A 10,794-nucleotide genomic window follows, 5' to 3' on the forward strand; every position below is an offset into this window, starting at 1 on the left:
TGAATTGGGAAGTAGATAGGATTCCATTAATTGTCATTTTCTTAGACTTTGTTGCAGTGATTCAGCATATAGATAATCGTGGCAGGCTAGAAATCTAATTAGTTAGCATATATATATATATATATATATGAACAAAGTTTGAATGAAGAAAGTTGTGTTTGTGTTCGTTTGTTTATTTTTAAAAGTGTTCATGTTCGGTTTGTATTTATCTCTAATTTTTTTTGGAAAAATAATTTTTTTAAAAATCTTTTGATATAAAATATTTAAAAAAAATAAATATATTTTTAAAAAATTATGGGTACCTTTAAACATAAACGGACACCCATTATTCATTTTCATTTACTTAATTTTTTATATAATTTTTAATTTTGACACCCTAAAATAAATTTTCTCTAAATTTGACATCCAAAATAAAATTTTCTAGCTCCTCCCTTATGTTCGAGTACATTAATGTCAAGAGTACGAGCGTAAAATATCAAATGATTGAGAGTTATTTTTGAATAAATATTACTTTGCCACTATCAAAGTAAAATCACTTTATTAATTATTTTTATTAATTTAAATTTGAGATTAAATTTTCATCATATAAATTGATAAAACATAGTATTGGAGCCACAAACAAAATTTTAAAACTTATATATTTATTATATCTTCTTTAAATTTTCCTAGTGATATTTTTTCATTTATAGAGCGTTGAAGTATACATAATATCTTATATCTTTTAAAATTTATTAAAATTTCTAGAATATCAAAATTTTGAATAATAAACATCCCCTTGACGCGATTCCTAATATTGACTTATTAATTCAAAAATAAATAAAAAAATAAATTGACTTAAAATAATCATCATAAACTTATTAGATAATAAATTGACTTATTTATAATAGATGATGTTTTATGATGATTATTTTAAGTATATCAGTATAAAAGATTTCTATATATAATCCTTCATATCATATTAAAGGGAGTCTTTCTTTTCTCAAAATCTTTATACGATACTACAATGACTATCTATAAATTTATTACTGATTATGAATTATAACTCTTCGTTTTTATAAAAAAATGAATCATTTATAATCGTCATTATCTAAATATTATCATCAACAATATTCAACCCTTATTCAATATGATATCGTATATTTAGTAATTATATTTTTAATTGAATTGTAGACTGTAGCTAATAACAAAACAATATTGTGAAGAAACAAAAACATCCAACACTCATTCACACCTTGTATTGCATATCCAAACTGTGCATTCATCTTCTGCATACGTGTCTCCATCTCTTTAAGCCACGTCTTCCCTTTTGCATGCACCTCTTTCCCTTCCATCTCTCGCACGACTCTTTCCAACCTCAACCGAATCATCCATTTTCATATTTGTTTTGGAACAAAACTGTCGAGCCTTCTCATTTGCCACTCAATGTGGAAACCAAGACAAAAAGAACCCATTTTTTTCATAGTCCAAGAGGAGACGCGAAAGTGAAAGAAGGGAATGGCAGCGAACGAGTGGATAAATGGATACTTGGAAGCAATACTGGACGGTGGGGCAGCAGCCATCGAGGAGCAGCAAAACCCAACGGTGGATTTGAGAGAAAGGGGTCATTTCAATCCAACAAAGTACTTTGTTGAAGAGGTGGTCGCCGGTGTTGATGAAACCGATCTACATAGGACATGGATCAAGGTTGTCGCCACGCGGAATGCCAGCGAACGTAGTTCAAGGCTCGAGAACATGTGCTGGCGCATTTGGCACCTTACCCGTAAAAAGAAGCAGGTCCCTCCTCTATCCTTATTCCCTCTCTATTCTTCATAGAGATATGCATGTATATATGTACGTGTGTGTATCAATATACATATAACTAAGTTTCCATGTCTTTGGATATCCTATGCGTATGCAAGGACTAGTTAGATTGTCTTTCATATTTATATCCGTTCATGTAGCTGTATGGTACCTTGTGTTTGAACAAATTCCTTAGTGAAGATAGTTAACTCATTGAATGGACAATTCTGTAAGTGCTTCTTTATACATATGTGACTGTATATAATGTAACTTTGTACGTATAAATATGTATGTAACTTAGTGTGCACGTCTTTGGATGTCCTATGTGTATGCAAGGACTAGTTAGATTGTCTTTCTCGATTATTCAATCCGATTTACGGTTTTCATATTTATATCTGCTCATGTAGCTGTATGGTACCTTGTGTTTGAAGAAATTCCATATTGAAGATAGTTAACTCTGTGATGTATTCTTTATAGATATGTGTGTGTATGTAACTATGTATGTATAAATATGTATACAACTTAGTGTGCATGTCTTTGGATGTCCTATGCGTATGTGAGGACTAGTTAGATTGTCTTTCTCGATTATTCAGTCCGATTTAAGGCTTTAGTATTTATATTTGCTCATGTGGCTGTATGGTACCTTGTGTTTGAACAAATTCCTTAGTGAAGATAGTTAACTATGTGAATGGACAATTCTGTAAGTGTTTCTTCCTGAATATGGCTAAATGAGAGTTTTGCAAGAATATTTCTAAAGTGTGACATTTCCCCCTTTAGATAACATAGATTGAGCTCCAAGAAACCTGAAAATGAGTTTTTACTTACAGAAGTGAAGCAATTTGGAGTACTCAAATCACAATCTTATGATGTAAATAGTTGGAATGGGAAGAACTGCAACGATTGGCAAAGCAGAAATGGGAACGTGAACTTGTGCGCAAGGATGCCACTGAGGACTTAGTTGAAGACTTGTCAGAAGGAGAGAAGGGAGATGCTGTTAGTGAGTTGATGAGCACTGAGACCCCGAGGAAAACATTCCAAAGAAACTATTCCAACTTGGAAGTGTGGTCAGAGGACAAGAAGGGAAAGAAACTTTACATTATCCTTATCAGGTATCACTTTCCCTCCTAGTGTGCATTAATCCTGAATTCATCTTAAGATTTCTCTATCAATTTAAGCCTACTAGGATTAATTTAAAACTGTGTATTTTATTTAAAACTGTGGAAGAGGAAGGAAGGGCTTCATTAACTAATGATAACCAAATAACCATTGTAATTTAAAACTGTCTACTGATTCTTTAGTTAAACCAATGATTTGTTATTGGAGCAGGCGACAACAACCATCATATTTGTATTTCTCATTTTCCCAATGGATTACACAATTCATTAAATTTTTTAATGCATGTATTTCATAAATTTCTTCATTTCATTATCCATAGAAGCAAAAAGAATGTAAATCGAATAACCGTGCCTGAAAGTTACCATCATGATTTTACTCCAAGTGGCATGACTTGCTTGCATTTTAATGAAAGAGCAACTTAAGAGATTCTATAAGGAATTCTGCATTAACAGTTCAATTGAAGCACTGTTATATTTCTTCTCTGTAAACCAGTTTACATGGGTTAGTCTGAGGAGAAAACATGGAGCTTGGTCGAGATTCTGACACTGGTGGACAGGTAAATGTTGTATTCTACAACAACAACAAAAATTATTGATTGCATTTTGGCTTCACTTCATTTATTTTATGTTTTTAAAACAATAAAATGGTCCTCAGGTCAAATATGTGGTAGAGCTTTCTAGGGCCCTTGGAAAGATGCCAGGAGTGTATAGAGTGGATCTTTTTACTCGACAAGTCTTATCACCTGAAGTTGATTGGAGCTATGGTGAGCCTACAGAAATGTTAACGACCACCGGTGAAGATGCAGATGGAAATGATGTTGGAGAGAGTAGCAGGGCGTACATTATAAGGATCCCTTTTGGTCCACGTGATAAGTACCTTCATAAAGAATTATTGTGGCCTTATATTCAGGAATTTGTAGATGGTTCTCTGGCTCACATTCTTAATATGTCAAAAAATTCTCGGTGAACAAATTGGTGGAGGCCAACCTGTATGACCATATGTTATCCATGGTCATTATGCTGATGCAGGGGACAGTGCTGAGCTTCTCTCAGGTACTTTAAACGTCCCCATGGTTTTAACAGGACACTCTCTTGGGAGAAACAAGCTTGAGCAGCTTCTTAAACAAGGACGTCAATCAAAGGAAGACATCAATCCGACATACAAGATTATGAGAAGAATTGAAGCAGAAGAATTTTCCCTTGATGTTGCAGAACTAGTTGTCACTAGTACCCAACAAGACATTGAAGAGCAGTGGGGGCTTTATGATGGATTTGATGTCAAGCTTGAAAAAGTTTTACGTGTCCGTTCTAGACGTTGGGTAAACTGTCATGGTCGATACATGCCAATAATGGTGGTAACAATAATTATTCTTTTTTTCCTTTCTCTTTCCCCTATTTTGAGATATTGTATTGATCACTGCTTCCGTCATATGGATGTTACAGATGATGTGGAAAGAGAATTACCACAGAAGTATATTTTTCCTTGTTCTGAAACATATTGTTAACTCCGCGTTGTCTCGATCAATGAGATGATACTGAACTATCTGGTTTACACCTCTTATTTTAGTTTTGAAGTACAATTTGTTTGTAGGTTATTCCTCCTGGGATGGACTACAGCAATGTTGTAATTCAAGAAGAAGCCCCTGAGATTGATGGAGAAATTGTCTCAGTTATTGGAGGTACTGATGGATCTTCTCCAAGGCAATTCCAACAATATGGTCAGAAGTAAGTAGGTCAGCTATGTTATACACTCATCATTTAACGGATCTTTTACTGATTCTTCCTAACGTTGGCAGGTGATGAGGTTTCTTACAAATCCCCACAAGCCGATGATCTTGGCCTTATCTAGACCTGATCCCAAGAAGAACATAACCAATCTTTTGAAAGCCTTTGGAGAATGTCTTCCTTTACGAGAGCTTGCTAATCTTGTAAGTTAGTTTCTGCGACAATTTTGATTTAAAGAGTGGAAGAAAGGCTACTAATACTATTTTTTTTTGCAGACACTTATAATGGGGAATTGGGATGATATTGATGAAATGACTGGTCCGAGTGCTAGTGTGCTCGTAACAGTATTGAAACTTGTTGACAAGTATGACCTCTATGGACAGGTCGCCTATCCAAAGCATCATAAACAAGCAGATGTTCCCGATATCTATCGACTTGCAGCAAAAACAAAGGTTAATTGGAGTTCATTTTTGTTCGAGCTAGTTCATGTGCTATTGTTTTTTTTATCAACTCTATGTAAATATCGCAGGAAGATTTCATAAATCCAGCTCTGGTTGAGCCTTTTGGACTTACGTTGATAGAGGTTAGTTTTTATCGGTTGAAATTTGGTTTTAAATGCCATGTTATCAAGTTCAATGAGATATAAACTTTATCTCTATTTATTTGATATAATGCAGGCAGCAGCCCATGGCCTGCCTATGGTGGCAACAAAAATGGTGGACCGGTTGACATCCAGCGAGTAAGAATGATGAACATATCTTTCAATCATTGATACTGTTGGTGGACTTTCCAGAGCTTTCTGAACAAGGGATTAAAAACTTGAGAGGAACTATTTGTTGAAAATGTTTAAAGATTCTAAACATCCACATTGTCGTCTGTACGGTTCTTCTACAAAATGTTACTATAGTTCCAATTCTTAACTTTTTTTCCCTTTCTCAATGAATTTTAGGCACTAAATAATGGGCTTCTGGTGGATCCCCATGACCAGAAAGCGATTTCTTCTGCCCTGTTGAAGTTGGTATCGGAGAAAAACTTATGGCATGAGTGCAGAAAGAATGGTTGGAAGATATACATCTTTACTCATGGCCTGAACACTGCTGTACATACTTGACGAAGGTGGCAGCTTGTCGAATGAGATATCCTCAGTGGCAAACAGATACACCAGGGGATGACGTCTCTGCAGAAGTATCATCTTTAAACGACTCACTTAAAGATGTGATAGACATGTCCCTTAGGCTCTCAGTTGATGGAGATAAAGCTTCACTAACTGGATCCCTTGACCCTGTAGCTTTATCTTCTGGTGATCCTGAGCTTCAAGACCAAGTAAAACGAGTCCTGAGCAAGATAAATAAGCCGGAAATAAACTTGAAAGAAACTGAAGGAGTGAAGCTTGAAAATGTGGCAAGCAAGTATCCTATTTTAAGGCGGCGGCGTAGATTAGTTGTTTTAACACTTGACTGCTATGACAGCAAGGGGTTCCCTGACAAGAAGATAATTCAAATTATACAAGACATATTTAAGGCCATTCGGCTGGACACTCAAATTGTAAAGTTCACAGGGTTTTCTATATCAACAGCTATGCCAGTCTCAGAAACAGTAGAGTTCTTGAAATCAGCAAAGATTCAAGTAAATGATTTTGATGCTCTGATCTGTGGTAGTGGCAGTGAAGTCTATTACCCTGGAACTTACACAGCAGAAGACAGAAAGCTTTTTGCCGATCCAGATTATGCGTCTCATGTTGCCTTTCATTGGGGCTATGAGGGTCTAAAGAAGACAATTTGCAAGTTGATGAACCCTGAGGGTGAGCGAAATTCTCCATGTGTCGAGGAAGATGTGAAATCGAGCAATGCCCACTGTGTTTCATACTTTGTAAAGGATCTTTGTAAGGTATATGTATAATATACCCATTGGTGACATAAGAATTAATAGAATTTCTTGTTTGGATCTTATGGTGGCTGCTTTTACAGGCAAAGAAAGTCGATGATTTGAGGCAGATGCTTAGGATGCGAGGTCTCCGTTGCCACCCGATGTACTGCAGGAACTTAACTAGAATACAAGTTGTTCCTCTCCTTGCATCTCGAGCACAGGCATTCAGGTATAAACTTATGCGGACTGATTTTTTATATTAGGATGATCTTGATTCTTATACAGGAACTAAAACAACCTTATTTAAATCTCTGTCACTTAGATAAAATAAACATACCGGTGTTCGACACATACCCGTATCTCACGCTTATACTCGAATCCGAGTATTATAGGTTTAAATGCTTTAAAGAATGAGACGATCAAAGGTGAATATGGGCATATCTGTAACATGTAAACTAAGTCCATGTCAATCTCAAGACAACTGATATCAAAATGTTCTATTTCTTCTAATAAGAAGCTTTCCTTTATAAGATCTTTCATTCATGATAAAGCTAATTAATACTCAACAATTCCATTGTTGAATTTTTAAGTTGATTTCATGTGTAGTCATTCATGATAAGGTATTAGAACTTGATTATAATCAACTTTCAGGTCATTACTTATTCATCGGATTAATCTGTTTGTTCTGATTATTAGGTACCTTTTCGTGCGTTGGAGACTGAATGTAGCAAACATGTTTGTCATCGTCGGCAAAACTGGAGACACCGATTACGAGGAATTAATAGCAGGGGCTCACAAGACTTTGATCATGAAGGAAGTGGTGACAAAGGGTTCCGAAGCATTGCTCCGAACAATGGACTTTAGAAACGACATCGTCCCTTCGAACAGCCCCTTGATCAGCAGCATTAAAGGTGGAGCAACGCCACAGGAGATATCTGAAGCTTTAAAAGCATTGTCTAAAGCAAACCTCTGAAAACTGCTGCTGTTGGAACATGAAATGGTAGTTTGATTTCCATATTTCAAATAAAAGTTGTTAATGGGAAATTTCCATGTCCTATAGCATTATTCTATCATGTTTATGCCAAATGTAGATAGATAAGTTTCAAATGTTTTTTTCTTTTCTTTCAGGTTTATAAATGTGCAAACTGGTCTGTAATGGCCGCTGCTGATTTCTATCTTGTATTTCATGTAGATAAATTTTTAAGGGAAAATAACATTAGTGACCGAAAATACTTTATAATATACGATTTTAACCAATTTTTTTGGATTTGCCAAAATGACCAACAAAATCGCAACGCGAACTCTAATTTCGCAACTCAGTTTCCAAAATCGCAGCGTGAATAGTAAAATCGCAACGTAAATAGTAAAATCACAACGCGAATTGAAAAATCGCAACGTGAATTTGGAAAATCGCAACGCGAATTGGAAAATCGTAACGCGAATTTAGAAAATCGCAAAATCGCGTTGCGAATTTCAAATGGTAACTCTCTGCTTTTAGACTGGGATTTTAAGTGGAAAATAAAACTTATCTACATGTGTATAGGAATCAACTTTTTCTTAATATAATTCAAAATTTAATTTTTTAAATTTATTTCATTAGTCTAAGTTAAATATTCTTTCAAATTTCAAACTTTAATTAATTGAATTTAGAATAATTTGTAATGAAGATTGACAAATGAAATAGATTTGTTGTTCATTTACATATAAATTTTTTCACGTGTACGAATATTTTTTATAAAAATTATTTATGCACTTTTCCAACAAATTATTATAGATGGATGATAAGAGATAATTTACATATAGATTCGTTGCGATTTTACTATTCACGTTGCGATTTTTACTATTCACATTGCGAATTTGACTATCGCGTTGCGAATTTGACTTTTGTGTTGCGAGTTTGACTATCGCGTTGCGAATTTGACTTATGTGTTGCAATTTACAAATTCGCGTTGCGATTTACAGATTCGCGTTGCGAATTTGGAAAATCGCAACGCGAATTTGGAAAATCGCAATGTGATTTACATATTCGCGTTGCGAAATTGGAAACTGGGTTGCGAAATTGGAGTTCGCGTTGCGAATTTGACTTTCGCGTTACGATTTTGTTGGTCATTTTGGCAAATCCAAAAAAAGTTGGTCAAAATCGTATATTATAAGACATTTTTTGTCACTGAGGTTATTTTCTCAATTTTTAACTACTATTGCTCAAGTTATTGGCGTACCCATATGATTAGCGGTGGATTTACATTTTCTCGTTTCTACCTTAAAATTTGAATCCTTTTGGTTATTTCTCTATTTTATAAAAAAAACTTTAGGGTAAAGTACATAAATGATCCCTTGACTATAGTATATTTCTTTGTTGCGTCTTCCAACTATTAAAGGTTACAAAATGGTCTCATGATTATATGGTGTTACTTTGTTGAGTCCATCGATTGTTAAAAGTTACAAAATAGTCACTCGATTATTTATTAGGTTCTAAATTCGTCTTTTTTCGTTAAATTTTGACAACATTTTGAGCTGGACGTTAACCTGCTGACTAAGATATGATAAAATTTGATCTCATAATCTCAAACGACTATCATATCTCAATCAATATATTGGCATTCAACTCAGACGATCGTTAATTTTTTAATAGAAAAGGATGATTTTGGAACATAATGAATAATCGAGTGATCATTTTATAATTTATAATAGTCAAGGTTTTGAGTTAATCGATTGACGGAATCGGCCAAGAGGGGGGGTGAATTGGCAATAAAAATTTTGGTGGAAGCTTTTGCAGAAAAGTTGAAAGAAATTGCACAGCGATTTAGAGTGATTCGACTTTCTCAACCAAAGTCTACGTCCACTACCTTAGCTATCTACACTAAGGATTTTCCATAAACTCACTAATTTGTCTTTCTTTTGAGGACAAAGAGTAACCTTACAAACCCTCAAGAATTATACCCCAAATTCTTGAGAACACTCTCTCCCAAAGAGAACAATACAAATTTGCAAACTTACAAGGAAATCCTCACAAGGTAGATTGTTTGCACAATTCTAGAACAAAGAAATGAACACTCAAGAATGAATACAATTGAGCACAATAAGTGTTCTTGAAAGCAAAATGAATATTGAATGAAAAATAGGCTTGAAATGCTCAAACTTGAGGTTTGATGCTTTCTCTTTGATTCTCTCTTGATTCTAGTTGCTTGATGTTTCTTGTTCTTGATCAATGGCTTCTAAGCTTGCTTAAATACACCTTGAATCACTTCTGAACGTTGGGAATCATTAATGAAGATAATATAGCCGTTTTAGTGTGAAATCAATTAATAAAACAGTTTGGAGCGTGGGAGGAATCGATACCCCCTATGGGGAATCGGTTCCCTAAGTGTAAAATTCAAATATTTCGACCGTTACACAGGGAGGAATCGGTACCCCCTTGGGGGGGAATCGGTTCCCTCTGAGCAATATGGAATTTTTGGCTTTGAAATAGTTCTAAATACTTTGTAAAATTATTTTGAAATTATTTTAAGATTAAAACTTAATTTTACACTTGAGTAAGGATTAAAAATGATTTTTGAAAGATTTAGAGTAATGTTTTGATATTCGAATAATTATATCGAATATACTTAGAAAACCTTATTGAACAATCTTAAAATTCATTTAACTTAATTTGTTATATCGAAATATCAAAATGTTTTCAACAATCTCCCCCTTTTTGATATAACAAAATATTTTAGTAATTTTAAGATTTTGAAATCAAAAACCGACGTTTTTGAAAATTATTCCCCCTTACTTTAACACTTACTCCTCTTTAAAACTTTAACACTTCTCCTCCTTTTTGTTAAATCAAAAAGACATTTGTAAAGAATTTAAACAAGGTTTTGAAATCATTTAGCCAATTGAGTATATATATTAAGTTGCTAAGATCATAATCAAGAGAAACGTTAGCCATTAGTTTCATAATCAATATTCATAATTAATGTGGCATGGCAAAATTGGTCATATTGCTAAAATGATGTAAATGATACAATAATGAATAAATTTAACCACACCAAATATATAAGTTCTCACCATCCATAAATCCAAACAAATTCAAAATCAATCAATCCACAAATTCAAACATTCCAAAATATTCAAGATGTTAAAACAATAATCTTTTATTTCAAAGTTTTTAAAGCTAAGCACAGAATCAAACATCCAGATCGGGAGGAGGAAAACGAGCTCGTATAGCGGCCATTTCGTGAGTGAGTTCATTAATACGCGCGTTGGTTGCTTCGTTGTTTGCACGCATCTCCCGAAGAATTTCTAATTGTTGAGCTCCCATTGTGGA

General features: G+C 34.3%; 1 pseudogene; it reads left to right on the top strand.

The window, feature by feature from the left end:
• The first annotated feature begins 1,457 nt into the window (after positions 1 to 1,457).
• LOC120178375 lies at positions 1,458 to 7,662 on the top strand (annotated as a pseudogene).
• Positions 7,663 to 10,794: the final 3,132 nt, after the last annotated feature.

Source organism: Hibiscus syriacus, unplaced genomic scaffold, assembly GCF_006381635.1.
Source record: "Hibiscus syriacus cultivar Baekdansim isolate YM2019G1 unplaced genomic scaffold, ASM638163v2 tig00112347_pilon, whole genome shotgun sequence".
Classification (NCBI taxonomy): Eukaryota; Viridiplantae; Streptophyta; class Magnoliopsida; order Malvales; family Malvaceae; genus Hibiscus; species Hibiscus syriacus.